Source organism: Lacerta agilis, chromosome 4 (genome assembly GCF_009819535.1).
Source record: "Lacerta agilis isolate rLacAgi1 chromosome 4, rLacAgi1.pri, whole genome shotgun sequence".
Lineage (NCBI taxonomy): Eukaryota > Metazoa > Chordata > Lepidosauria > Squamata > Lacertidae > Lacerta > Lacerta agilis.
The window spans coordinates 95,345,701-95,373,231 of record NC_046315.1 but is presented as its reverse complement, the minus strand read 5'-3'; the positions used below and the strand labels follow the sequence as shown (position 1 = coordinate 95,373,231).

General features: G+C 42.9%; 1 protein-coding gene across 2 annotated transcripts in view; it reads right to left on the bottom strand.

The window, feature by feature from the left end:
• The window catches only part of PCDH9 (protocadherin 9), an 854,181-nt gene that overhangs the window by 550,537 nt on the left and 276,113 nt on the right, over positions 1-27,531 (bottom strand). The gene's annotated exons all lie outside the window — the stretch shown is intronic.

Here is a 27,531-nt window from a genome sequence, read left to right as displayed (position 1 = left end):
AATCTGATGCAATCTCTGAGAACACTGTAAGCAATATGGGCCCTTTGAGCATTATTCCAATCATAAAAATAGTCATACTATCTAGTGTTAATTTGATAGAGGATAGAATTCTGCCCCAACTGGGAGCCAGGCTGGGACCATGAAATCCATACTGGGTAGATGCAATTCCAGAATTGACCCAGATTGAACAGCTTTTCAGAAGTTACTCTCCAGTCCATGCAGAAATACATGGAAACAAATCCAGAACTAATAAAATCATATTATTAACAGTATATATTATCAACTTATGGTTTATGCAATTCAAATAGCAGATTGATTAAGGCACTGACTATGTAAGACAGCTGTACTGTGTGGGTGGGCCAAGTCCACAGAAGAGCTATTTTAAATCTTTGTTTAGTACTTCTTTAGTATATGAAAATGTACTCTCTCCATTTATTTGCCTTCCTGTGCAGCTCTTTAGCATCTTTGGCTAAGGCCGCTTGAAGGTACACTTAATCAGAGTCTGAAATAAGGACCTTGGGCTTTCTTTGTACTTTCCCACTGAGCTATGGTCTCTGCCACATAAACAGTGAGTGACAATGAGGGCCATATTCCATTTGATATAACCCCACATTGTTTGGATGTGCATGTGAATTCAGCAGTCACTTGGAAAGAGCCAATTGTAAGATTCCTCAGCATTCAGGTAGAACTATGCACAGGAATGGGAAGATGTTGGGAAAGATCCATGTGATTGTGGTTTCAAGATGTTCTTCAGTGGCTAGTGTAAGTAAAGCTACCCATTTATGCCACCTACTGATCTCAGAGATCTGAGCCATATAGGGCAAAGGAGCATAAGATCTAGATAACGCTGAATGCACAGCAGTCATGCTAGAAGTTACAAGACTTCTGCTGATCAGTGGTTATGGACTCCCTTCTTGAATTGGACACATGGGATTTATTCACATTGCACCTATGGATCTACTCTAATCCCACTGAATTTACTAGGCTTTTCTATTACCACCACCACATTTTTCTGTTTACAATCATTAAACCATGTAAATTAACCACGCAAGTAATTTCTATCTTATACTGAACAAAGATCGCTGTTAAACAAGGAAGGAGAACCGTATGATATGTGCTGGGAGCAGACCTTAAGTCAGATCTCCCATTCCATGGCTGCGCCAAACAGTGTCAAAGCTACAATTGCCACCAAAATTTCATCTAAAGTGAAAACTGAAGCCGCTTTGGGGATAGCCAGTGCTTTTTTTCTGAGGGTACTCAAAGGGACACAGTGCTGTTCCCCCCTCCCATGTTAAAAGTGTGGCATTTACTTTAACAACTTCATGGTGAGTACTGGCACCTCTCCCCCCCCCTCAAAAAAAAAGTACTGTGGATACCCCTTTAGACAAAACATTTGAGAAAATGTGTTGGAAATGAAAAGTTTAGTCCAACGACATTTCTAAGATGGGACACATACATTGGATGCTCGGGTTGCGAATGCGATCCGTGTGGGAGGCGAGTTTGCAACCTGCAGCGTTCGCAACCCGTGACACAATTTGGCGCTTCTGCACATGCACAAAGCACGATTTAGTGCTTCTGTGCATGTGCGAGCACCGAAACCCGGAAGTAACCCATTCAGTTACTAGTGGGTTCTCCACGGTGCGCAACCCGAAATCGCACAACCTGAAGCGGCCGTAACCCGAGCTATGCCTGTACTTCCCTAGCTTGTCATATGGTGTCACATGGAAGAGAAATTCAAAGTGGAGAATCTGAGAATTTCTAATGGAAGCCCAAGGGGATTTGGGAAGACTCACAAAATTTCTTAGGGGAGTTTCACAAATCCCTCATCAAAGCTGATGTCAAAGGGGTTGGGGTCCCCTTTTCCTGCAACAGATGCTGTCACAGCCTTTGAAGAAGAGTGGGAGTGGGAATGGATCTGCTGGTGATGAATGGTGCATTCCTTGCTTAATTGCTAGAACAAATGTGTGAGTACAACACAATTTGTGAATGAGTTGAGACTGTGGACTCCCACAGGGTGCTGAATTTGGATTTTGTTTTACATATCAGTGTTGGCTGAACATAGGTAGCAAACTAGTTTGCATCAGACCAGCTTGCTCATCTTAGCTGGACTCACAAGATTAGGATGGTCATTTAAAGGTCCTCAAATAATAATCTTTTGGAGGTCCCGAGCAACAGAGATGCCACGTTGGCCTCAACTAGGGCCAGGGCTTTCTCAGTATTGGCCCCGACTTGGTGGAACAGTCTATCACAAGAGACCAGGGCCCTGCGGGATTTGACATCTTTCCGCAGGGCCTGCAAGACGGAGTTGTTCCACCTGGCCTTTGGGTTGGTTTCTGTTCGATAGTTATGCTTCACTCTTTTATTGGTGGGCTATTTGAAAATGAGACTGCAGTTTTAATTTTGAATTTTTAAATTTGTATTTTAATCTGTATTCTAAATTGATTGTTTTTATGTTTTTGCTGTGATTTTAATTAGTGTTAGCCGCCCTAAGCCCGGTTTTTAACTGGGAAGGGCGGGGTATAAATAAAAATTTATTATTATTATTATTATTATTATTATTATTATTATTATTATTATATCTAGATTTACTGGTCTACTGGCTGTAACGAAAGGAACAGAAACGAGAAGAGGAGTAGTATAGGTTTGTGTTAGATAGATAGATAATCACAGTCAGACACATATAGGGAGAGATTTGCAACATATTTTCTAGCAGCCTTGGTTTGGAATATGTCACGGTGACTGCAAACATGTGTGTATGAACATGTATCTTACATATGTATTCACAGAAAAGCTGATAGCGGATAATTAGCAATGCTGTTCTGCGGATCTTTACTGCAGACAATTGTGCTTGCAGACACGGTTGCACCCGCTGTTATTACCTTGCTTATTTTAGGAAATTAAAAACAATCAATATTAGGGTCCTTGCTCCAGAGAGCTGGAAATAACCACACTAAACTTGCAATGGCATTATTAATTTGTTAAAAAATAAAGATTAAAATGCAAGAACATGTCAATACACAATGATTTAAAAGCAACAAAACAGGTTTCTGGCTTGAAATGCCACTACAGAAACTTGATGAATTAAAAGGTTTAATGATGCATTGCGCAGGATACCTGACCTGTGTAATACATTATTTGACCATATGTTTAATAACTATGTACGGGGGGGGGGGGAGTCTAGATGCAAATAATTGTCAAACATGGAGTTGTGAAGCAGTCTTCCTGACTCATTTTTGCTATAAGGGAAACAGAAAGAATTAGGAAGGGAAAAGTTACATGCAAAGTAGTAGTAAAGGTAAAGGGTAAAGGGACCCCTGACCGTTAGGTCCAGTCGTGGACGACTCTGGGGTTGCGGCGCTCATCTCGCTCTATAGGCTGAGGGAGCTGGCGTTTGTCCGCAGACAGCTTCCGGATCATGTGGCCAGCATGACTGAGCCGCTTCTGGCGAACCAGAGCAGCGCACGGAAATGCCGTTTACCTTCCCGCCAGAGTGGTACCTATTTATCTACTTGCACTTTGATGTGCTTTCAAACTGCTAGGTGGGCAGGAAAAGTAGTAGTAGTTTTTCCTATCTTGTGAGAGTCACAGAAGGCTGTGATCAGGGCAATAATGAAAAGGGAAGTAATAGGAAAAGACTGAGATGCTAGTATTTACAGTATCTGTCTGGCGACAGAGGGAAATTGGAAATAAAAACAGGGTTTTGATGGGTGCCTTTCCATTGAGGAGTCACAAATACTCCTGAAGCAAAATAACAAATACTGTTCAGAGGGCAGGTCAGTAGCCTAGCTAAAGTTGAAGAAGAGGAGATGTGGAAAAACCAGTCCCTGCAGCTGTCATTGAGGGGAGATCAGCTGAAAACGAGTTGTGTGAAGCAGGCTCCCAGCATGATCCCAAAGAAGTGAATAAACTCAAGATGCAATGTGAACTCAGTTACAGGAATTCTTTTGCCCTGAATGTGAAAAAGTTTTTCCTCACAAGGAATCAAGACTTCAACGTAATTGTCGCTGCATAGCAAAAGATGCGGGTAGAGAGTTTTCTGGGACAGACTAGCTCATGCTGAGTCAATTAAGTGTCACGTTGCATGGCTAAAGCCAACTCCTCCATTCAAATCTATTTTAAATAATAATAATAATAATAATAATAATAATAATAATAATAATGTTATTATTTATAGGATATAAGGTGACCTTTGTACTTGGTACTTGGACCTTTTAGGAAGTGCAAAAAGGGTACACAGTTCGACTAAGGTGGGGGCACTCCTGTGGCTGGCACATTTTAAAACCATGATTTACACCATATAGACTTTCCCTGATTTACCCCAGTGATATTTTTACCACTCACAGCAAAGCCAAATCACACCTATAGTTCAAGGGCATGTACAGAGTTCCAGCAGGACCAAGCTGATGCAGTTGGTGCTTTATCACTTCGTTTTACCATGCAATTACTTTGCAGTGGTCCCATTCATTTTAACAGCACTGTTCTGCAATAAGTAGGTTGCAGGTTTGATCCACAACGAAGCTTTCTGAGAACTATGCAAGCCAAAGCACACTGCAACTGGTTTGGCGGAGGAAAGATTGAGAGAGCGGATTTTAAGAGATTGGGAACAGATGGAGATAAAAAGTATAAGATATTGATTTTCAGGCAGATGAAACAAGTACACATTTGGATCCAGACAATATCTGGTCTTATTCGGTTTCTGCAAAGATGCTTCAAACTCCAGGTTATACAATCAAGCGCCAAATGTGCCAGGTGAAGCCACAATTTCTCCTTTGATAAGCTGTCCCCTCCTGCCACCATGAGATGAGCAAATTACTCCACCTGTCTCACTGATCCCCAGCATTCAGCTTGACAATGACAATGGCAGTGCACCTGTTAGCGTGATGGACAAGTGATTGGCAGCCTGGTATTTGCAGTCTTCTACAAGGAGTTGGCTATTGTACAACAAGGCATGATGATGTAAGAGCCAGCATATAGGAAAGTCCAGCTAGATGCAAATTTAGGGTGGTGGAGGAGAAAAATTACACAGGTTCTCTCCCCCCGCTCATTGCAATAGTGCTTGCAGTGAATTTGATTTCTCTGTTTTTGAAAGCCATGCTCTTTATTGTGAAAATATATTCACCCTGTTTACATAAGACTGTTCAGTGCATTTCCCCTCTTCCAGGGTAAATGAGAAACTATTTGAAAAGCAACCACCATCCAATCTAAAATGTGTGGAAGGAGCAGGCTCCAGCCCTAATTTAGTCATGAGCTTGGGTCCATTAATAAAAGCTTGAACTGAAATGTCAATTTTTAAAAATCCCAAACATTTATTTTCTTACTATTTAAATTTTGATTTCAAAAACTGGGCATCAAAATTTTACATTCACATTTCAGGATAGTAATGGGACCTCTTTTTTAAATAATAATAAAAAGAACACGCAGGTTGAGGTGGGGTTTTCCACTCATTTCAAGGGCTTTATTTCCTGATTGGTCAGAAATAAATGAAAGTACGTGAACAATTAAATGTTGCCACATACTGTCAGATATTAACTGCTGCTGCCCTTCCTCTACCTGTTGATTTGCCCCCTACAATTCACCACCCCATTTGCTTTTGCACCACTTTGTCAGTGTAATATGTGGGATCTGCTAGTTGTAGAGAGTAAGTGCAGTTAGAGTTAATGCCACTGCTTGGTGCTAGTGATAATACAGCTATAGAAGATATATGAAACCTTGTGTTTGCTGCCATATGCAAAGTGTAATTAAGACCAGCTTTGTCCAGTTCTGGGTGGCCACAATTTAACAATGTGTTCAGAGGAGGGTGACAAAGATGACGAATGGTCTGAAAACCAAGTCTTATGAGGACAGTTGATAGCAGGGTAGGAGAGTTGGGAGGGGGGCGGAATCGCATCTGGCAAACCAATTTGCCCCTACATGGGTAGACGAATTTTAAAAGCCCTGGACATAAATTTCCATGGCCCTCTAGGAGGCTTAGTTTGGTCAGAATTCGAGTATACACTTCCAGTTGTTGTTGTTGTTGTTCTGAGAGTGGTGTAAATTCACCCATGGTCTATTTTTCAAGGGAAATCTCCCCCACAGGCAGATCATGGTGCACGTGGTATGTTGTTGTTGTTGTTGTTGTTGTTGTTGTTGTTGTTGTTGTTGTTCAGTCGTTCAGTCGTGTCCGACTCTTCGTGACCCCATGGACCAGAGCACGCCAGGCACGCCTATCCTTCACTGCCTCTCGCAGTTTGGCCAAACTCATGTTAGTAGCTTCAAGAACACTGTCCAACCATCTCATCCTCTGTCGTCCCCTTCTCCTTGTGCCCTCCATCTTTCCCAACATCAGGGTCTTTTCTAGGGAGTCTTCTCTTCTCATGAGGTGGCCAAAGTACTGGAGCCTCAACTTCAGGATCTGTCCTTCTAGTGAGCACTCAGGGCTGATTTCTTTGAGAATGGATAGGTTTGATCTTCTTGCAGTCCATGGGACTCTCAAGAGTCTCCTCCAGCACCATAAGCACCACTTCCAGAGTTAATGCTAAATATATTACTTCTGGTAAATGAGCTGCTATAACTACTAGAGGACCATGACAATCTAGTCACGACTTATGGCCAATTGTTTTCAGTGGGAACTAAGTCTAACCCTTTGTGTGCACTTACAGGAACTTGTATGTTTAGAGGGGAAATATTTATCTACATGATGCTATCAATATGAAGTAAAACCCAATTCAAGTTTCAAGGAAGGGGAGCTCATATTATCTCACAGACTTCTTTCTGTCCTCAGAGGCTACAGCTAAGGGGTTTGCATGTTTATTTGTATATTTTGGGAGGAGGAATTCTTTACCTGCTTTCATAGCTTCACTCAATTTCCTCACATTAGTTTGTTTATTTCCCCCCACATTTAATGGATTCTGTTGGGTACTTTATCCAGAGCTTTCTAAAAAGCCAGGTCAAGCATACCTCTAGATGCATTTTTATGAAACTGCTCAAAAAGTAGAACAGTCTACAAAGGTATGAATTTTCTGTTCAGATGCTAAACTGTTTTGACCCCATCAAATTATTCTTATTCTTGGCACAGAGAAGTTACATGATTTTCTTTTCAGCATGTCTGTGTTCTTTGAGGAAGAATTTTCTACTTGAAATAACTCCTGAGAAGGTACAGCGGAATAAATGAAAAAAAAAAAAAGGTGACATTTGGGGGAACTCAACTGTTGGGCCTGAATTTGAAGCCAGATGATTGTCATTTTTGGAAGATATGAAGCGCAATTAAAAGTAAAGCTGCAAGTTCTTTTTTTACCCTTAATCATAGAGCTCTGCCTGGATGGAAAATAGAGAGGGCTGTCTGAGTGCAAAGAAACTAGCAAATTATACCAAGGTAAAATATATATTTATTCCTCTACTCACTTTTGCCTCTGACCTGTCCACCACTGTCATGTAGTCTCCAGAAGATTGTGCAGAAGTGAATATGCCCACAGGCTGAAAATGTTTCCCTACCCTTGGGCTAACCAGATGCCACAGAAAAGCCCCAAAGCCAGATGGAAAGACTCTCCACTCCCCCAGCAACTGGAATTCAGAGGTACACTGCTCTGAACTTTTGAAAGACCCTGCCCACCATAAATTTTTCTAAGCCCCATTCCCGTTACCTCCATGGTCTTTCCAGGCAGGCTCCACACTTAACAGCTCCACGTTCATCTGTCGGAGCATTCATTTCCTTTTTGTCCTGGAGTTTTCCCCGTGAAAACCCATTCTTTGAAGCTCAATCAGAACAAACAACAATCCATGGTAAACCTGAACTGATGTTTGTTCCAACTGAGCACTAAAGAGTGGGTTCTTGTGGGGAAAACAAAAACAAAATGCTTGGCCATGGAGCTTTTAAGCTCCAACTGCGCCTGGAAAGAACAGGGCAAAAGGTAAGTTTGGATACTGTACATCCTTAGATACACACAATTGTGTCATGGCAGATATCATTGTTTTTCCTATAAATGATGGAAATGAAGATGAAATTTGGTCATGCACTCAGTCTGGATTTGAGATTTACTCTTAAATATTCAAATTACCTAAGATGTTAAGTCCCAGGATCAGGTTTGAAGGCATATGAAGCCACCACCTTGTTGAAGCTAAGCAGGGATAGGTCTGGTTAGCATCTGGATGAATGATCACCTGGGAACCACACGTATGCCACCTTAAGTTCCATGACAACAAGAAAGGTGGGGTACAAATGGCAGAAAACAAACAATCATATCTTTCCTACTGGCTCCTAAAATCTTAAAGAATTATTGTAAATGTCAATATTCACCAAGTTTCTGACAACTATTCTTATTTTTCTTTCACTTGGAAAAAAATGCTGTGCATGTTTACACTTTCAAAAAGGCGTTGAAGAAATAATTACAGTAAGATCATTATGAAACAAATAGAAAACACAGCAGAAATATAGCTCTGTAGGAAAACTGAATTGGAAACTTGTGCATGATAGAAAGCTACAACATAGAAGATTCAATTCTCTCTCCCTTCTCTGCCTCTCTCTCTCTATTTTGTTAATCCCAGTGTTATTTTTCAATTCATTGGGTCCCAGCTTCTCCAGCAAACTGGATCAATTTGAAGCTACTCATTCAAAAGCCTTCTTAACAGCCAGTTCTAGAATTCAGCGTGACAGATGAGACAGGGAGTCAGCTTCATTCCCAGTCACAGTCAGCTGCAGGCAAAACTCTTCTTTTAAAAAATAAAAATAAAAAAATGTGTGTGTGTGTGTGTGTGTGTGTGTGTGGGAAACTACTGCTCTGGTTTGAAGGAAACATTCAAAGAAAACAAAACAGTGCCCAGTATTTTGAATACATTAATGGAACAGAGGAACCTGGTTGCCTACCACAATATAGCTCATTAGTGCATACTTCAATTTCTACAGCCAAACGTTCGCCATACAGAAAATTCTACCCTTAATCCACATCTTGGCTCAGCAAGCTTCCTAGTATTGTATGAGGCTGCTTTTCCACTATTAAGTCTTTCCTTAAGAGGCTGAGATCAGTGAGTGGTTTGTTTGTGTGTATCCTTCACGGCCTGGAATAGCATAGCAACATGTCTGTGTATGGACAACCACTGTACCCAACATGGAAACAGAAGCATGGTATCTACTAAGAGTAAATACACCCCACATTTGCAGCAAAAATAGTGGGAGGGATGACCTTCCACCTTCATTCCCAGCTGCCCCAAACTGAACCCACTCAGCCAGCAGGGTTTACTGACAGCAGTTCATCAGTTGGTTCTGCCATGCCTTGGTAATGACTACCAACCTCCAGCAGAACAGGTATTGTGGGGTAAAGGTAAGGTAAAGGGACCCCTGACCATTAAGTCCAGTCATGGACGACTCTGGGGTTGCGGCGCTCATCTCGCTTTATTGGCCGAGGGAGCCGGTGTACAGCTTCCGGGTCATGTGGCCAGCATGACTAAGCCACTTCTGGCCAACCAGAGCAGTGCACGGAAACACAGTTTACCTTCCCACCGGAGTGGTACCTATTTATCTACTTGCACTCTGACATGCTTTCGAACTGCTAGGTTGGCAGGAGCAGGGACCAAGCAACAGGAGTGCACCCCGTTGTGGGGATTCGAACCGCCGACCTTCTGATCAGCAAGCCCTAGGCTCTGTGGTTTAACCCACAGCGCCACCCACATCCCACTAAGTACATTGTGGGGTACTATCCACTTAATAGGAGAAGGAATGTTCACCTTTCACTTCCTTTTCCTTTTCTGTTTCTTATTTCAATAATACGAGTGGCTGGGGAGACCCAGCCAGATGGGCGGGGTACAAATAATAAATTATTATTATATTATTATTATACGTAAACATCGCATCCTTATTTCATACCCAATTAAAATTAGCACCCACTGATTAGTCAACTAGTGCAAGTGTTGCCAGCCTTTTAGAGTCCATGGGCAGATTTGAAAATTAGAGAAACTGTCACCAGCAACACACAAATCTTGCAACAGAACTTGCACACTCCTTCTCTCCTTATTCCATTTAGGCTTGGGACAAGAGCTTTTGCTTTTTAAAATTCTGATTTCTTAGAGGGTACAGCTATGGTGGCAGGAATTAACCTTCCCTCCTCAGGTGAAATCTCCAGGAAGATCAAACCAGTGGGCTTGAAAAGAGATTAATCTCTACCTCCTCAAGTGAAACCCCCAATATTTTCCCTTCCCTAGCTGCAAGTAGGCTTAAGACAAATTGCACTGTATTGACCACAACAGAAGCCTTTTTTCAAACCTAATTGCAGTGGGAGTTCACTGCGGGGGGCATGTGTGGAATCACACCTGGGTTGAAGCATGATACCCTGTTCTCAATCTGTTCTCCTCTTTTGTAAACAGATCGCTTCAAAGAAGTCAGCCCTTGGCTACATTTGAAGGCTTGTTTCAAGCCCAGTTTCAGAGGATGGGACACCATGGGTGCCCATGAAAGCCTCTGTGGGTGTGTGGGTGCCTGTGGTCACTGTGTTGGCAGCCCATGAACTTGAGCATTCAAAACATTCATTGATTAACCCCGTTGAAGAAACCTGTAGCCCTACTGCGGTTGTTTGTGAGCAGGGGAGAAAAAAGCGAAAACAAACTCAGTGGGCTGCAAAGTGACTGAAGCTAAAACAAGAGTTTAAAAGAGTAGAAAACACAGACAATTATGGGAAAAGTGCACTGCAGCCTTCTGCCAACATGACTTCATCATATCATGTCTGCAAGCACTTTACCAGGGGTGAAAGCGACATTTAAAAATTGTAGATCAGGGGGGAAACACACACGAAGGTATTCTGGGTTCTAAAAGAGGGCATTAAGCAAGACTTTGCTTCACAAGCCATTAAAATGGTCTATATTACCTCCAGGTAGGCAAGCGCTTGATGTGTTAATAGCTTGTTACCTATTAACCTTGACTGCATTCTATCATCATCAAACATCTTCTGTTGAAGTTCAGATCCAACCTTTTCATTATTGCAGTAGGATCTATAAAACCAGTGTGCTCATTCTCATCAGTGGAGGCTGGTCTACTAACCTACTTTGTCTCCTACCTAGTCATCAGCATGTTACATGTAGCTCATCCTATGCAGTTCCACACAGACTGTCTTCCAGAGATAATGAATGGAGCTGCCGAACCAGGAGGAAAGCAGTGAGCTTTGAAAGCATAGTCTGTCTGTTTTGAAAGAGTAGCACAACGAATATCCAAGCCCCTAAAGGTAGGGCAAATTTATCTTCAAATAAAAAAAAGGCATGAAGATCCAGGACGGAGGGAAAAGTAGGGTTAGGAAAGCATTAAACAGTGCTCCTTTCCATAAGCAAGACTATTCAGCAGTGACAACAGTGAAATGTTAACGAGACAAAGATTTGAGAGACTGAGGACAGCTATAGAATCATAGAATCGTAAAGCTGGAAGGGACTCTGTGGACAATCTAGTCCAAACACCTGCAATGCAGTAGTAGTAGTAGTAGTAGTAGTAGTAGTAGTAGTAATAATAATAATAATAATAATAATAATAATAATAATAATAATAATAATAATAATAATAATAATAATAATAATAATTTATTTATACCCAGCCACTCTGGGTGGCTTCCAACAAAATCTTAAAATACAATAGTCCGTCAAACATTAAAAGCCTCCCTAAACAGGGCTGCCTTCCTATGTCTTCTAAAAGTCTGGTAGTTGTTTTTCTCTTTGACATCTGGTGGGAGGTAATAATAATAATTTATTATTTATATGCAACTGTCCCTTACAGGCATTGAACCTGCAACCTCTCAGCACCATACTCTAACCAACTGAAAGGCTATCCAGGCCTTTCTTCAACATCTCCAGCCCCACTCAGATAAGTTCATTTAATTTGTCCCATAGAACTAAAAGAGAACCAAATGAGAGCCACTGAGAACTGAGTTCTTGTCTACAGAACTCTGCTAGACTGTGACTGAGGAAGTGTAGTAAAAGCTTTGAAGAGTGTGGCAAAGAGAAATAATTTGGGAAACCTGCTATATTATATGATGTATTGAATTCTGAAACCAACTGAAGCTATATTTTGCACAAGCCAGTATTTCAGAGAAACAGCTACTGATTTACTGCATTTTCTAATTCATATGCAACAATGCTTAGGGTTGTCGTTGTTGTTTTTTACCATAACAGTGTGTGCATGCACATGCAGATTTCTCTCTATATAACAGAAATGTAAGACTGTCACCACATAGCCCCCATTAAAGGATTTGCAGTGCCATGTCTCAATCCTGGATTTGCATGGTCAGCATGGGGTAGGAGAGCAAAAATTGAAGACACATTGCCCAGCAGCAGTGACCATGGCATGAAAATGAGAAGGGAGAGACACTGAGATGGGGGAAGTGGTGATTTTTTAAAATGGCAGAAGTTTGTGTAGAGTGGACAGATGACAATGAGGGGGGAAAGTGTCCATTTCAAACAAGGTTTGAAGGAAGTTTGGAAAGGGGGCTGGAGAACAGGAGAGGATGTGTGCAATGGAGGTGTAAGAAATGTAAGGAGCAGTAGGAAAAGTAAAAAGGGAGTGAAGGTGAAAAGCAGGGTGCGAAAAGTAGATGGCATGGAAATATGGGTGAAGACGAAAGCAGAGGCACGAAAGGATTAATAATTGGGTGGGAGGTGGAAAGGGTCCTTAGTAGTTGCTATGTGTGGGAGGGGGAATGTGCAAGTGTTTCCCATGGGAGTAGTTTGTGTACAAGTGGGATTCCATGGAAGAAGGGGGGGAAAGGCATAGGGATGGGGTGAAGAGGAAAATGGGTGCACATCAGGGCTGCAGAACAGAAGAGAGAAGTGTCTTGAGAGCTAAAAAGTGGCCTTAGCTGCATGTGGTGGGAATGGAATGGAAGTGGGGTTGGTGAGCGGAGGCAGAAGGGGCACAGACCTCAGTTGTATTATACACAGAAACACGTGGAAACACAAGTGCTTTACGTTCAGTTGAATGACAACCTCATCTGTCTTCTAAGTGCAGAGAAATCCCAATGGAGTAGAAAACACTCTGTCACTCATGGCACTGCGCCATTATCACGGAAAGAACACAAACAGAACACCCACAACACGGAATAGACAACTGAAGGGGGAAATCCATTGAACAGAAAATATATATTTCAACAACAACTGGTAAAATTTGGCATGCTGGCCAAGTGACAGGTGTCTTATAAGGGGCAAGAAGGTTACATTAGCCCTCGTTACAGGTAGGTAGCCGTGTTGGTTGGCCATAGTCAAAACAAAATAAAAAATAAAAAATCCCTTCCAGTAGCACCTTAGAGACCAACTAAGTTTGTTCTTGGTTATGAGCTTTCATGTGCATGCACACTTCTTCAGATAGCCCTCATTAACCTACAGTCCTGTTTCCTGCCTTTCTATAGCCAGGCCTGATGCATGAAGCCCGAGGGATAGCTCAGTCAGTAGAGCAGGAAACTCTCAATCTCAGGGTCATGGGTTCAAGCCCCATGTTGGCCAAAAAGATTCCTGCATTGCAGGGGGTTGGGCTAGATGGCCCTAGGGATCCCTTCCAACTCTACAGTTCTGTGATTCTATGTTAACCTATAACATTGGTGAGCAGTGCAGACATCTGTTAGGAGGAGGGAGCACAGTTTAATTTGTGTGTGTGTGTGAAAGAGAGAGAGTGCACGCGCGCATGCACGCCCAACTAGATATTCAGAATAATGATAATTGCATGTTCTGACTGATGGGCTTTCTGAAATGGGTGTAAAATGAGAAGAACTCTTGACATTACTCTTTGAAGTGTTTATATTCTATAACCATGAAAGAAAAAGCCACTTTCTCTAGACTGCATATTGCATTTAAGGAAGAACTGGGGGCTTTGGGGGGGGAGGGGGTTATAATGTACTTAAATCATTTTAAAGATTTTCAGCGACAAACATGACAATTATTCCTCTTCCTCCTTATCAGTACTAGAACATTAGCCCCAAACTAGCAAGAGAGGCTTGATAAGTGTGATATTTTGCGGGGGAAAGGGGTGAAGCTGAAGAGATGAATCTCTTTGTTGGAAGAAAGGCTTCTTGTTCCATTTTATGAATTCCCCAAAGCATCTCCTAGCCCCATGCAAGTTGAGTCATAAACTAGTTACTGAACTAGTCGATACCACTCCTAAGGAACACATATACAGGGATACTCAGATGGCCTTTGATTTATGTGGATGTGCATGCATGCACATCCATCCTTTTACACACAACATTTTTAGATCGGTATCTTTAATAATAATAAAAAAGTGGCTCGGTGATTATTGTGTGGGTGTTATTCATCATGGACACTAGTAACCCTACAATAACCACACACAAAATTTGAACACACCAGCACTAGTAACTCTCTCCCCTAGAAACAATATACATATATATTCAACATAGTTCTCTTCCCCTATGTTTTCCGCCCGGCAACCCTGTGGGGTAGGTTGGCGGACAAGGAGTGACTAACCCAAACTTCATGGCTGAGTGGGGGTTTGAACTGTGGTCTCCAAGGTCCAACACTCTAAACACTGCCTCTCAATATAATGCAACAGTGGTTTTCAACCAGTGTGCCATGGCACCCTGGGGTGCCTTGAATGATGGTCAGGGGTGCTGCGGGCGACAGTGACCTCTGTCCTTCTTTCCTCCTCTCCCTCCTCTGGTGCCCTCCTGCATCTCTGCATCCCAAATGCTTGCGCATCTGTTTGTTGCAGCAGCCCTGGCTACAAGCTCCCCAGACAAATGGTGCTTCTGGGGCTGGCCAGGGGGTGCTAAGGCAGCCTCGGAGCAAGCAAGCAAGCGGGCGAAGGAGCCCAGCCAGCTAGTCCACCAGCCTTTACTGTTAAGAATGGACAGTCTAATTGTGAGGCTGGGCTTGTAGGCGCTGCTCTGACCTTTCTTGTGCTTGCTGTGTGCAAGGCCTGCCAGAGAGCTGAGGGCCCACTGCTGCCACTGCTGCTTCCCAAGGTAAGGTGCTGGCCTCACATTCACATCTGGCCAGTCTCCATTGGGTCACTGAGGCTGGGGGTACTATCTTCCCAGGCCCCTGTGGGGCAGTGTGAGGAGGCACCACTCTTTGGAGTGGGGGGCAGCTCAGAGATCAGAGGCAGCTGCCCAGAGGACTCCCAAGGAGAGGGGAGAGGAGAAGAGGCTGAGGGAAGAAGAAGAAGAGTTTGGCTTTGATATCCCGCTTTTCACTACCCGAAGGAGTCTCAAAGTGGCTAACATTCTCCTTTCCCTTCCTCCCCCACAACAAACCCTCTGTGAGGTGAGTGGGGCTGAGAGACTTCAGAGAAGTGTGACTAGCCCAAGGTCACCCAGCAGCTGCATGTGGAGGAGCGGAGACGCGAACCCGGTTCCCCAGATAATGAGTCTACCGCTCTTAACCACTACACCACACTGGCTCTTGTGGAGCCACTCTTGGGAACACTGCACAAGGGGCTTCGGAAAAGGGTGAGAAGCTGCCAGCTCTGCAGGCAAGGGGTGACCTAACTGAGCCCCACAGGGGTGCCGCAGAGAGAAGGCAGTTGGTCAAGGGAGCCGGGGAATCAAAATGGTTGAAAACCAAAAACCTGTGAAACCAGTTTGACCAGAGTGCACAGTGGGAAATACGGTAAAAGAAAAAAAAATGTGTAGAAAAGCCAGCAACAGTAGGCCTACTACAATACTACCTTCAAGTCTCTCAAGAGATGTCATCTGTCCACACCTTTTTGTGAGAGGGACAGGCAATACAAAATGGGTCTCTGCCTCCTTCAAGCCATGCAGGCCAGCCATTAGCATGCATGCCATGTGGCAGTTGCATCAGCCAATAAACACACCCTTATTATTAAATCCCCCGAGGGTTTGACATCCCCAGAGGGGGCACTATTATAATGCATTTATTCTGATCATTTTGTACCATATCAGCCATCAATAAGAGCCTTAACTCCACTGTCTGGTATGTTGGCTTGCTGCTGCTCTGTGACAAGGCATCAAAACCCATCGGCATCCCTGACCAGAATCTGTCATGAGCCTCAGAAACCTCAGCACTGTTTGTCCTCTGTCCTCTGGAGACTCAAAAGCACTGTTTATTTCCTGACACTTTCCATTGGAGAGGATTTCTCCTTTGAATCTCCTTTGTGGCGCTACACAACAATTTACGGCTAAAGGCCCAGGAACCTTCTCTACGTCTAGCTTCGATAAAAGAAGTTGTTTGAAGGAAATGATATGTGGCTGTTTGTGGGGTGAGTGGGGAACGATCCAACAGACACCAGGACATAGGCATCAATTATGTGGCTCTTTTAGGCAGCTAAATAACCAACTTATGCTCCCACGAGCAACATTAAAACAAGGACAGTAGCCATGGCACTGGGTGGGCAGGGAGTGGATATGTCTCCTGTGATAATTGATAATGAATCAGAAAAAAAGACTTCTCCTGCCTTCCTGTGGTAATGAGTGGAAGAAACCAGGATAGTGGTAGGAATGAGCATATTCCTTCAGTTCCTCCTTATCATTACTCCACGGTTGTTTCATTATGATTTGAGTTCTGCTCCAATTATCTCCTGGAAGAAAGACTCAACTTTGGAGTAAAGGGAAATGGGGGTGGGATTGTGCTGAAAAACTTTCAAACATGCCCCCTCCCACTTCCTACCAGTGTTCCTGCACAATATTAAAAAAAAAATCAACAAAAAACAACCCACTTCAAAAATAGCCACTTTGTCATAAAATTAGAATAACAGAATCATATACAGTCAGACCTCATGTTGCTTCTGCTTCAGGTTGCATGTTTTTGACTTGTGTCCCGCGGCAACCTGGAAGTACTGGAACAGGTTACTTCCAGGTTTTGCCGCATACGCAGAAGCGCTAAATCATGCTGCGCCCGTTCACAGACACGCCACTTCAGCTTACGTCAGTTCTGTGTTACAATTGGGCCTCCGGAACGGATCCCGTCTGTAACACAAGGTTCTTCTGTAATCGTAGAGTTGGAAAAGACACCAGGGAGTCATGCAATGCATGAATCTTTTGCCCAATGTGGGGCTTGAATTCACGACCCTGAGATTAAGAGTCTCCTGCTTTACCAACTGAGATATTTTAAAGGATTCTCATTTTAAAACAAAAGCACATGTAATGAAATGTTTCTTATGGTATGAGAAATAGGGCTTTTTGGGTGGTGGCCCCCATGACTATGGCATGCCTTCCCAAGTTATGACACCATTAATACCAGCTTCTAAACAGTCTCTTAAATCACACTTCTGGACCACGTTGTCTCAAATGACTTACTTCTAGAAAAGCTATGTGAATTGTTTTAGCTAATTTGGAATGGTGCAATGCTGGCCTGGGTATTATTCGTTGGGTATAGGTTGTTGAAACTGGCTGTTTTTTACTGAAATGTGACTTGCATTTTATGATTGGCTTCTGCAAACTTCCTTTCAAGGGCTTTGCCCTAAAAAGCAGCTTAAAATTGTTGCATTAGAATGCTTTGGCATTGTATTGCAAAGTTGGTATGCTCCTACCAGAAGAAAAAAGACCTCTCACAAGTGCACATCAGTGCTCCTGCATAACATAAAATCACCATAATCAGCAACAGGAAACACTTCAAAAATAAATACTCTGGGCTGGAAAGGGCTATGTTTTTGGTTTTTACAAAAAAACCTTATTTTTTATTGTGTGCATTCGGGAAAGACAATTTGGAAAGAACTCCAGATGCAGCCATTATGAAATTTGTTCTGGTAAACCCTCCTGGTTATACAAAACACCAAAATCTCAGAAGATGTTCAGCGGAAGAGAATTTTGTAAACATCCCTAGATGACTGACAAACAAGGGAAGCAGGAATGCCATGCTTCATTGCATAAATTGACAAATGAAGGGAGAATGGGTCAGAATTTGTATGCTATCTTCTATTCACAATTATATTCATGATTCCAACCCCCTTCAGTTCACCATGGTTGCATTGTGTTTATTCCCGGTGCACACTAAACAATGCTTATCCAGGCTTGAGAACAAAGGGTGGATTTAATAAATAAATAAGTTAAATTAAAACCTATTCAGCTATTTGTGTTGAGGGGCTGCAGTTTATTGTTGGCCTTATCCTGAATTAGTCCACGAGTTGCCACTGTCACATTGTCATAGCTGTCAACTCCCCCCCCCCCCTTTTAAGGGAAATTCCCTTATTCCGAATAGGATTCCTCGCAAGAAAAGGGAAAAGTTCACAGCTATGCACATTGTGGGTAGAACAGGCGGTACTGTGGCACTTCTCGTTTCATCTCAAGCTACAAAACAGGACATGCCACTCCTGCTTTTAGCTATAAATCCTCAAAGGGCTATTGGGAAGGGCTTGGGAATATCCTTTATCGTCTCCTCCACCTTCTTTTTCCTCCCCTCCACATCTCAGAGATCAATTAAAAGTGGTGATCAGACCTCCCCCTCCGATCCACTTTAAATTCTTTAATTGCAATGGTTCAGCAGCCAGCATTATTTTTTTTTAAGGAAACTCGTGGAGTGTTTGGTCCTTTATTGTAAATTGAGTCTTACAATGCAAGCCTTTGCATGTCTACTCAGAAGTAGACCTAATTCAAACAAAGCTGGCATACATGGACTGTCCCTATATATGCAGCACATATGCAATGTGATTGAGCTGGCACTCATTTTTCTTCACACTAATACAGACCAGCCACGAGAATGTTTAATGGTGGTGTGGACACAGAGTGTATAAATGGTACACTGTTCCACACGAACAACTTCTTGCATGCAGCAGATACCATGTGACATTTGTTTCCTTCCACATTAAGGCCATTTTGTGCAAAGCGGGTTCTCCGTCATGGAGAGCACGTGTTGCGGTGGGGGCCAGCAAGTCACCCCTCTGTTGCTGGGGGGGATCGTATAGATGGGCACTGTTGTGTCGTGGGTTCTGGTAGCAAGAAGTCCAGCAACACTTCTTAGTGAAAACAGCTCTTTATTGTAAGGGATAAGACAAGACTGGGGATAGGGGGTAGGGAAAGCTCTATTTATAGACACATTGGGACAGAGGGAAAAGATACATTTTAGCGGGAACCAATAATATTCAAACTTTCCGGCGGGACCCAATCAGGCTGTGGATTGTGATTGTACACTTCAAATTGACCAATAACATTACTTTACCCGGCTGCCAGAATATTTTATTTAATACACAACAGGCACTGCTGTGATTGGGTCCTGGGTGTCATTGGGGAGATTTCTATGTTGCAATTGTTGATGGACAGCCCAGCCACTATATATCGTTTGGCTCGCAGCGTGATATACCTCTTTGCTGCGTGCATCTGATCACCCGCCCTCCCTCCCTATTTTTAGGCTTCTGCGTATGACCTTGCTATGCCTGTCATGGGGTCGTCTGCTTTTGGGGCAGAGGCCTGGTAGGAATTTTTCCATTTGGCTGATTGGCAGGAACCATCTGGGTTTTGCCTACTGCATAGCAATTAGTCACAACTTGTAAGGTTGGCGGTTAGGCATTGGTTATTAATTGGTTGGTGGAGGGGCAGGGTTGGCTGTGGTTGCCCCTCCAATGCTGCGAAGGGGCAGGTTGGCTGTGGCTGCCCCTTCAATGCTGCTGCTGCAAGGGGAATTCCGTTAAAGGAATCCAGGGGCTCGCCATGGTTGTCCGTATACCCCTGGTCGGGGGCCATGGCCCACACAAGATCCCCTGGGAGCATTAGGGGAGAGGTGAGGGTCAGACCCCCGGCTCCCATTCTCTCCCCAAAGTGTTTTCCCCTTTACTGACTCCATGAGCGGGTGGATGTCAGTTCTGTCCCCAGTGGGACAGATAGTCTGAACCAATGCCTAAGCAACCACTCACATATTTTGTATTTCAATAAAGTTGTGGCCAAAATTATGCCAAAAACCCTTAAACTTAAATTTCTGTGTGAAGTGTGTTTCATTTGAGGGGTGGTTTGGGGACCTCGACACACAATACTGATGTGGTAGAATGAGCGCATAGAAGAAAGAGTCTGCAAAGTAATTAACAGTCTTGCTTTCTCACAGTGCCACTTCTATTAAAAGTTACCATTTTCAACCATTTTTCATACACTAAATGCTAAATTTACACTGCTAACTTTCTGCAAACTATAACACAGGAGTGAGAATAATTTATTATAGCCATATTCCAATAAAAATATTGACTCCCCAAAATTAAACTAGATGGCCATAATGGGCCAATTGTATTGTTGATTTAAATATAATTGAATGTCAGCTGGCAGAGTAATAGTTTTTTAACCAAAAAATTTCCACCCACCACCATGTATATTTCAAATGAGTAACACTGCAGTGAAAACATGACATTCCCAGACAAGTCATTCATATTGTGACAACTTAAATTACCCCCTTCCGAAAGTGTTGATGGAAAACAGATTTATGTTTGTTCCAAGAATCACACTTCTTGTTTGAGAATAGTTTTAAGTTCAGCTAGATTCATCAAAAAGTGAAAACAGGGGAAATAAAGAAAGCAGATATTTCACTACAAAATCCATATAATGTTTAATCTGAAAAGCCACGACACCATCCAGCTTTGCCCTCTGGTGATACAAATCTTCATGTAGTTTGTGAATGGGAGAGGGAGTTACATCCAGAAAGCTTGCCTTCACACCTCATACTCACACTTTCTCTTACACACACACACACACACACACACCCCACAACTCTTAAGAGATTTCTGAAACCACTCCCCTCTTTAGACGTTCCCCCTCATGCAACAGCAGAAGGGTCAGGGCTTCAGGGGTGCAATGGTGGGAGTGGGACCTGTGGATGCAGATCTGTTCCCTTAATTATGGGAGTGTGAATGCATAGAAGGGGCTGGAATCAGATGTGTATTTTAGCAATGGTTCAGCTTTTGCCCACCCCCAGCCTCTGGAAAACTTTGCATATAAAGTTGTCCATTGTTTTTCCCTTGACCCAGATACAATTAAACATTAAAAAATGTCTTCTGATCATACCCTCGCCAATGAAGCAACAATATCCATGTTGGAATTTGACCCTGATAAGATTCCCATGGCACCTCTAGTCGCATTTGAAACTACCTTAAACCCATGCACTGTGGTTTAACTGCTTTCCCGCTCGAGCTGAAAACAAGTTAGATTCTCAAACATGCCAAGATCCAGGCAGGCAGTCCCTGTATTTTCACAAGAGCACAGCATGCTGGGTAAATCAGAGCAGAATTCTTTTGAAACTATTGACCTAGTTGTGGATGCCGAGCTCTCTAGAAAATGTAGCATACAGGTCTTGCATTGATTTTTTTTTAAAAAAGAAAAAAAATCACCTTGAACAACTTTAGCTGCAAGCAAAAATAAAAAAGGTATACAAAATAACATTCGGATCAAGAGAACGGGGAAGATATTGGTGCGGAAGGGATCCACTTACGTGATTTTAGTATGGAAAAGGTATTTCACATTATCAGGGCCGGCGCGTCCATTAAGGCAAACTAGGCAATTGCCTAGGGTGCCAAAATGGAGGGGGTGCTGGCCAGGCTTGGGCGGGGGAGCGGGACGGGCTAGCAGCAGCTTCTCCGCTACAGCAGAGAAACTGCTGCTTGCCTCTCCACCACCCCCACCTCCTGCTAAAGCAGGCTTTGACAGGGGGCGGGGGGCGCCAGAAGGTGGTCTCGCCTAGGGCACAAGAAACCCTAGCACCGGTCCTGCACACATTCTTTACACATTCCTTTAAGAGTTAACCTCCTGGGCCTTGTGTGTTTTAGGATACACCCCCCCCCCCCCATTTACCCCACTATGGTTGTTCCAAGTCAAGCATTGGACTGCGCAACAGCTAGATTTTCTCGTGTTGTTCTAGCCTTTTCTATGAATGCCTCCCTCCTGCCTTTTTGATTCTTTATGTGTATCCATTCTCAAGGAAATCGGCCCCGAGTGCTCACTAGAAGGACAGATCCTGAAGTTGAGGTTCCAGTACTTTGGCCACCTCATGAGAAGAGAAGACTCCCTGGAAAAGACCCTGATGTTGGGAAAGATGGAGGGCACAAGGAGAAGGGGATGACAGAGGATGAGATGGTTGGACAGTGTTCTCGAAGCTACTAACATGAGTTTGGCCAAACTGCGAGAGGCAGTGAAAGACAGGCGTGCCTGGCGTGCTCTGGTCCATGGGGTCACGAAGAGTCGGACACGACTGAACGAATGAACAACAACAACAAGCTAGACTGTATCCACAGCCAAATTCTTCAGATGGATTCCCATGTTTGTTGTTAATCCTGGGTCTGCACTGACTCTCACTGACCCACTTCCTATGTTCTCCTGGTGAATTTGAGCTGGGAAAGATTTGAGCATGTAAAATGCACTTGGCCCAAATATATAGCAAAACACTGATATTGTAAAAAAAACAGATTTACAAATCAACAGTACATCAAAAATTTGAACAACTGGTTAGGTGTAAACTCATTTCACACTAAAAAGCTCTATAATATCTGTAAGTTCAATATCAAATGTAATCTAAGCATTATGGCTTAACTGGGTCGTGCTGCCATAGTCCTACAAAGCAACTGTTCTAGCACACCGCAGCGGCCTCTGGCAATATAACTACCAATTTGGGGTTCATTCTTTGGTGATTATTTAGCCAGCTTTCAGAGTCTCATTCTCCAACTATGCACTGTAATGAAACTTCCGCTGTTCTTGACTTCTACTCCAAGAGGCCTTCCAAGAATCAAAGCAAGGTCAATGGGGATTTTCATTTAAGAGGAACGTTCATTTTGGATTTCTATTAAATCTCTAGCAATTTTTTTCCAGACAGATCAAGGCATTTTTTGCAAGAAAGCCAGGTAATCAAGCCCTAAATTTATAACTTAGTGTAAGAGTGGGCAGCTAGCAGCATTTAGACTTCATCCACGCCCTTAAGCAATTTATTTAGCCTGGAGACTCCTGATGAAATCATGCCAATTTTGGTTCTCTCTCTCTTTTTTAAATGTTTCTAACCTTTCAAAATAGTGGGGGAAAGCTTGAGAACACAGAGCCTGCAGGCACGCACACAAAAAATTGGAAGCTGGCAATACTAAGTCTGTCAAACCAGCTGGTACTTATAGTGCAGCTGCCAGGACCCAGTTTGAATATATCAGAGACTGTCCTGTTGCACAAACTGCAATAAACTGCTAATTGAAAGCTACAGTGTTGACTTCAAGAGTTAACCACCATCGAAGTCCTTGACATAACTTCAATACACACAGCTCCAGTGGGGGGAAAGTGGCCAGAATAACTTGTTCCAGTCTGACCACCGTCCTACACAGTTGGGCTGCTTTTAAAACCAGTTCGGAACAGTCACTTGGTAGGATCACAGGATGATTATCTGGGACAGGGCAGTTTGACCATATTATGCCTCTCCTTTGACACATGTACTGGATCCCAGTCCATTTCCAGGTCCAATTTTAAGTGCTTTTGAAAAAAAAGAAGAAAATACTTCAGAAGCCCCAAATGGCTTGGAGCCAGACAGGGGCGTTCTGAGGTAGGGGCGGTTCGCCCCGGGTGCTATTCCAAAGGAGGGTCTCCTCCTGGGATGAGTGCCGCTCCAGGTACCGGAGCAGGTTGTTCTGCCTCTGGAGTCAGACTTCCCGAAAAAACACCTTCTCCCATATATTCCTACTGAAACTTTAAGATCTTCTTCAAAGACCCTGCTCTGAGTGCTGCTGCCAATTGAAGTAAGATGGGAACCCACCAGGATTGTTTTGGTAGCGGCACCTCATTCATAAATGGTGCCAAGAGAACTTTCCTAGAGAGATTTTCCTGGCATCATATTTTTGTGATCTTTTCAACATCAAGTGACTATCTTTTTTACTCACCCAGAATTTTCAAATTCATTATGTCTTATAGTATGGTCCACGTAGCTTTTTTTTTTTTTTTTTTTAAACTATGCCCCCCTCCATTTTGAATAGCTTTTACTTCTTTATATTGCATGTTAATTTTTGCATTTGTTTTATGAGTCACTTGAAGACCTTACATTATGGAGTGGCTATATAAATTTTGCTAGTAAATGATACATTTTTTGTTTGTTTGTTTTTTTAAAATGCAAAGTTAGGTTGGCAGTGTGCATTTGGTCCAATCCTGCAGATTATTCGTATGTCAAGCTCCCTGTAGCTTCAATCAAAGCCAAATTCAGAATATCTTTTAATGTACGTATCTTGCTTATCACCTTTCTATATCACTCACCCCAATCATTCTTTGTCTTGCATGTTTGGTACACATTGTTTGGCATGCAGTAAGATGTCAACCATCTATTTTTTTATTGTGGTGCAGTATCGCAGCCCGACAATAGTAAATGTCTGGGAATCTTAAAATTTAACACATAGAGTTGCCAAATCCAGTTTCTGCCACTCTATCAGACTTACCAGCAACTTTACACCAACTGAGAAAACAGATAGCATAGCTATTACAAGCTGCATCAGGAAGGGAGGCTTCCACTTAGTTGTCTTAGTAATACTGACATCAAAATGCCATTCTAAGCAGACGTTTGTTTTTTTGTGTGGCTTATGGACCAGCCAGCCAGACTGCAGTGGTGGGGAACTTGTGGCCCTCCAGATGCCACTGCAGTCCAATTCCCAACAGCCCCAGCCAGCAGAGCCAATGTCAGGGATTGGCAGCAGTTTTAGTTCAGCAGCATCTGGAGGTTCTTTGCCTTTGCCGTAGCACAAGGCAACAAAAACCCTTTGCTGCCTTCACATTGGCATGCTATTCCGAACAGCGGCATTCCTTTAGTATGCTGTGTCTTCCCACCACCTGTCTGCCTTGATAAGCTCGGTACTGCAATCTAAATCTGTCATCAAAATATGTTTACTTCACATCACCAAACCTCAGTGCGTCTTGCAACTTTGTGTGTGTGTGACAAAAGTACGTTCAAAGTTTGCATACCAATATGAAGAAGAATGAACGCATTGATTTTCACAATAATCCTACCCCCACACTGCATGTGCTGAGCAGGACGGGATGGCTACGCCTTTATCCCCACCCCAGTGGCAACAGGGTACAAAGCAACACTAGTTGGGGAGGGGAGGGGAGAATTAAGCCAGCGTAGAAATGCTATCACCTGTATATATTGTTTCTTTTTTAAAAAACTTACACATTACCTTTAAAATCTGTTATGTTCCCAAGAACGTTCATAAAATAACAGGCTTGCAGGTCATATGGCACTATATGAACTTTACTGTGATGCAGCAGGGATCTGAATGACATTAAATAGGCAGTTCATGGAGAACCTTCTATGTACTGTTTGGGAATAAAGCATCTTTCCCCCCAATAAAACCAAATGCAGCTGTTTAGTGTTTCGCTACACTGCCGTATGCTTACTCATCACTAGCAGACTGAAATTCCTGCTAATGATGATTCAGCTTGACCAGGCCTTCATGTCGGTGTAAAATAAAAGCACTTTTGAGTTCTACTGTCCTGAAACTTGCAAAATAGATTACAGTGTGTAATCAAAGCTGAACAGTGACATTTTCCCAGTGTTCTGCACTGTTGCCATACCTTATCACTCATAGTAATATCCCTCCAAGGCTTGTGCTCATGTATGAAGGGAGGAACAGATTGCCTTAACACTTCATGCATTGGCTGATTCACTATTTTTTCATGTTGAGCTAAATATGAACCTGCAGAGGTTTGTTGTTGTTTTTTAAGCTGTTCCAATGAATTGCTGCTTGCTTGAGCCTTACAACAGCTTGGACATTACAAAGAAGCATTGCCAGATGAATGAGCTGGTGACTGAGAGCAGTTTTGAGACCTATGCACATATTCAGCTAGCCGTGCAAACCAAGCTCACACTATTTGCAACCTACTATGCCAAATGCACTAGTCATGCGCTGTGGCACGTCAGGTTCTCAACAAGAAACCCCTTCCTGTTTGAGAGCTCCACGAAGACAGGGGAAATAAAAACACAAGATGCTCATCCAGACCCTGGTGAGCTACCGTCTATGGCTTATGAATTGGGTTCAGCTTGGCAGAAGAGTTTGGATTTGATATCCCGCTTTTCACTACCCGAAGGAGTCTCAAAGCGGCTAACATTCTCCTTTCCCTTCCTCCCCCACAACAAACACTCTGTGAGGTGAGCGGGGCTGAGAGACTTCAGAGAAGTGTGACTAGCCCAAGGTCACCCAGCAGCTGCATGTGGAGGAGCGGAGACGCGAACCCGGTTCCCCAGATTACGAGTCTACTGCTCTTAACCACTACACCATACTGGCTCTTCACTAAGCACGTGTTTGGCACAGAATCAAGTTGAAATGGGAAAGTGATCATCTTTCCCTTTTAAATTACAAGTTAGTTTTGCAGACTTAGCACCTAGCATGCTGCTGGCAAAAATACAAATCCAATCACAGTTGTAATAATGTGCATGCGTAATAAAGGTCAAAGATCTTTCAATGTCATAACCAGGCGCAAAAAAATATGATTATGAATGTTCCTTTAATTATTGAGGAAAGTTGATACACTTTAAAAGGACAGTTCTTCTGCGTTTTCTAATGACTTACAACCACGAAGATGAAGCATGTACATCAGGTTTCTTTGCTTCTGTAAGCAGAATGGAAAGTACTGATGCTTTGAAATTTCAGAGTTCAATCCCCCCAACAGCTTTATAAAAGCCACTGGTGTCACCAAGAGGCCAAAAGCCAATTATACACCTACAAAACTAACTGCAGGCATGAGGCTTCTCAGGATTTACCTTTATGGGTAGTGCGATAGTTGCTTGACATTATAATATAATGCGACACATTATTAAAGGCCTCTGACATGACCTTTCTATGCTATAGCTGATACAGTTTTATTTCTTCTCCTTTTTGCAAGATGTTTTTAAGAAGATTACTACTGCAAATACCAATTATATCCAATTACTTACTTCAAGGCTACCAGAAGTGCTTGTGTTCCAGCAATGTACTTTCCTACTTTCTTTGAGTATCTGATTCACATGCTGCATTGCAGTGCTGTGAGCATGTATGATCCTGAGCTTATGAACATGTAGGATTACTGCCATAATAATTATTGCCTCAACCCAGGGTCTGACAATATGGTGCCCATTGGCACCATGGCACCTATGAAGATCTTCACTGGCAGTGCCCTCCAGGGACTCCAGACTCCAAGATTTCATTTTCCACAAAAAATGTAAGTCTTTAGCTTTTCTAGAAAGAAAGTTATGACACAAAATGTGCAGGTAACTCCCAGGTGAGTGGATACAAGGTGGCCATTTAGTCTTTGATTTAGGATTGGCATCGAAGAAAACAGGGTTTCTGTGCTTTTAACAACTGTTTCTCAACAACCAGGAGCAGCACCACGTAGCTGACTTCCTGCAGTGAACTTTAAATTATCTGAGGGTGGGGAAGCAATCCATTTTCTGTTATGCCATGCTTCACATGGCAGCCATTTTGTGTTATGCTATGCCTCATGACAGCCATTTTGTGACTGGTGCCCACAGCAGTCTCTTAGACTCCAAAATGTGGCCACTGTTGGCCTCAACCAGCCCTGAGTTGATTACTCTGTCATCTAACTGCATGGGAAATAGCTAAGCTTTCAGAACAAAAAGGATTCTAGATTCCATTTCACCCAGTAAGCACTACTTTCATATTAGTTTGTATTCCAGGTGATTAAAGGTTTTATTCGTCATAAGAAAACC